We start from the raw sequence: 3317 nt of genomic DNA on the forward strand, positions 1-3317 counted from the left end.
CCTTGGGCAGGAGGTTGGTCTAGAAGACCTCCAAGGCCCCTTCCAGCCCTATGACTATATTTCTGTTTCTAACCATGTGATGAAATATCATAATTTAGTTCTCTAATTTTATTCTTACAGGAAATTATGTTAAGACTTACAAAGATGATTTTGCCCGTCAGCTTGTGCATCTTAGTCATATGGGTAACCTGTCCTGATTTTCTCAGAGTAGAGAGCTAATTTCCAGGAAATGTTATTAATTATACGGACAAAAGATTAACTGCATGGCTGTCGGTTCCAGTCACACATCAGATATATCTGAAATGTAATTTTCTATTAGCTATGCTATTTGTGTTATTCTATAGTGAAAGTAGAAGAAGGGAAGAAAAATATAAGAATATACAGAAACTTATTAAAAAAAAACCTGGAAATTTTTTATCCTGAAATTTTAACTGAGTTGAGAAATAAGATGTCTGCCCAACAGCACAATAATATTAACCCCTAATATGTTTTTATTGTGTTACTATTATGTTTGATTGCATGCTGCTGGCAAGTACACAGCTGGAGGCCTTGAATCCATTCTGCATTTCACATTAACACAGAGTCAAAGAAACACTTTCTTGTTTTTAACTCATCATTTATGCAGCTGCCAGGATACCTACATCCTGTGATTCCATGTGAATTCCAAAGAATTGTCATTTAAATTGAGAGGTAGACAAATTGCTGATTTCTTTGTTAACATATCTGTAATCTATCCCATGGGGAACTGCTATAGATAGTCCTTGATTTACAACCACAATTGAGCCCCAAATTTCTGCTATTAAGTGAGACATTTGTTAAGTGAGTTTTGCCCCATTTTACGACCTTTCTTGCCACAGTTATTAAGTGAATCATTGTACTTGTTAAGTTAGTAACCTGGAGTTGATAAGTTAGTAAGCTGATTGTTAAGTGAATCTGGCTTCCCCATTGACTTTGCTTGTCAGAAGGTTGCAAAAGGGGATCACATGACCTTGGCACATAGCAACGGTCATAAATATGAACCAGTTGCCAAGCATCTGAATTTTGATCACATGATCATGGGGATGCTACCAGGGTTGTAATTGTGAAAATGGTCATAAGTCACTTTTTTCATGCTATAACTTGAACGGTCACTAAATGAACTCTTGTAAGTCGAGGATTACCTGTATTTAGCTAGCGAATAAGCTAAAGCCAAACTTAAAATTTTCAGTCTCCCTTAGGCCAAACACGACTCCTGGTGATTCTGTGGTATGGTTTGCCATTGCTTTCTTCCAAGATGGTGTCTTTAACTTCTCTGTGTAGCCTACAATCCAAATGTTTTTTGGAAGACTGCCATTCAAATACAAGCAGGTCCATCCTTGGCTTCTAAGCCATAAAAGATCAGCAAGTGTTAAAAAAACAACTGTTTATTTAATATAAAATAAAGAATGAAGGTAAATATTTATTCTGTATTCTTCAGGAACTGCTTACTCATCCGCAGAGCAAAGAGAATGTTAAGGCAAGCTTAACAATTCTATGTCTCACCCTTCATCAGATGTTGAATGAACTAGAGATGAAAGATCAACAATGTGGTTGCCAGAGCACCTCTTGAAAACATCCATTTGCAATGGGAGTTAACTTTATAATATTCCTACATCAAATCAAGATCAGTAAGAGAAGGACAGAAAGTCTAGCTGACCCATATTTCCTGATGGACATCTTTTGCTTCTGTTTAATGTGCCATTTTGAAAAGAGGAGTGAGAAAAACAATTGAGAGCAAACAAAATATTATTGGAAATTTGTTTGGGGCCTAGACATTTTGTTTTGGAATATTTTATCTTGTCAGTCATATTGTAAGTTGCCCTTGACTGCATTGTTGCACTCCTCCCCCCTCTTTTTTGGTGGGGGGATAATGACTTCATTTTCTTTCACAGCAGGAAACTTCCACAGCAGCAGTTGTGTATTGCCCTGAGTTAAATTGATTGTAAAGTGTGATTGCTCAAACTTGGCTTTTCTCTCAGAACACATAGTTGACTGCTGTGTTACAAGTTCTGGACTGGCAATTTAGAAAGTACAGTTAAATGGATTTGTTCACTACCTCACTGTCACTTAAGTATTACACTGCTGCAATTTATCATTTTTGTAGGCCGAGAACTAAAAACTAAAAACCATAGGCATCTTGAATTTTGAAGTACCTGAACAAATTTGAAATTTGCATCTTCTTTCTCTTATGATTGCCTTTAATACTATACATTGTCAATTGCTTCTAAAACAAGGAAATTGAAATTTGTTATAACATAAAGAATAGCTCTTTGTTTTAAAAAGTTTTTAAAAGTAGCTCAAGTAATTCTTAGATAATAATAACAATAGTTTATATTTGACTTGGGGAAAAATTGTTGGAAGACTTTTGCTGGTTGAAAGCGGGCATTTAATAAAAAGAAAGTCAGTTTAAGAAAGGTATAAGGGTTAGGAATTATAGTGAATATACATACTAATTGGGATAGGTAAATGTAATAATTCTACCAAATTATATAATGCAGAACATTAGGTGCATGGAGTTTATTACATCAGGGTTATATCTCCTCATGGGTAACTAATGGAAGGCAGTTGTGAAGTAGATCCATGTTTGTTTTTAGCTCAAACAAGGGTCATGCAATTAACCTGTCTAGACCCAGAGAGTTCTAGAAATACACAGCAAAATACTACTTCTCCACAAGGTGGAGACTCAGCATACCTTTTGTCTAATTGAAAGTCACTATTGTGAATGACTTTGCATGCTGTCAGAAATTAAGTTGCATAATATGAAGATTTGGGTCATCTAGACTAGAGCAGGGGTGTCAAACTGCTGGCCCACAGGCCGGATGTATCATAGCGAAACTGTGCCCACCCCATTGCCGGCAATGGCAAAAAAGTCGCGATACGTTGTGACACGTCACGTGACATTGCGAGTTTGGCACCTCTGATCTAGAAGAACAAGTAATTGCTGTGGTATTTAAATGATTAAAATATTCTTGGTTCGAAAGGAAGTCCACAAAAAGTAGTGTATTGATGTAATTGGTGGTTGACTCTGAATTTGAGACATTTCTCTACCACCCTAGGAAGGTGAGTGTAATGGAATATACAAAGGAGGTGGATTTCCAGGAGGGAGGGGGTGCATTCCAGAGGAGTAAGAAGCAACTCAGTCTGTATGTCACCTGTGAGAGAAAGGATGAAAACAGTCCCTTCCAAATAGTTTACAGAGTATATGCAGATAGTAGAGTCCTTTTTCTAGCAAAAGTTTGTTCATAAGTATCAAAAGGACGAGAAACAGTGGTTGGAAACTGATCAAAGAGAGAAGCAAC

Source organism: Protobothrops mucrosquamatus, unplaced genomic scaffold, assembly GCF_001527695.2.
Source record: "Protobothrops mucrosquamatus isolate PMUCROS unplaced genomic scaffold, P.Mucros_1.0 scaffold436, whole genome shotgun sequence".
In the NCBI taxonomy this organism is placed as follows: domain Eukaryota; kingdom Metazoa; phylum Chordata; class Lepidosauria; order Squamata; family Viperidae; genus Protobothrops; species Protobothrops mucrosquamatus.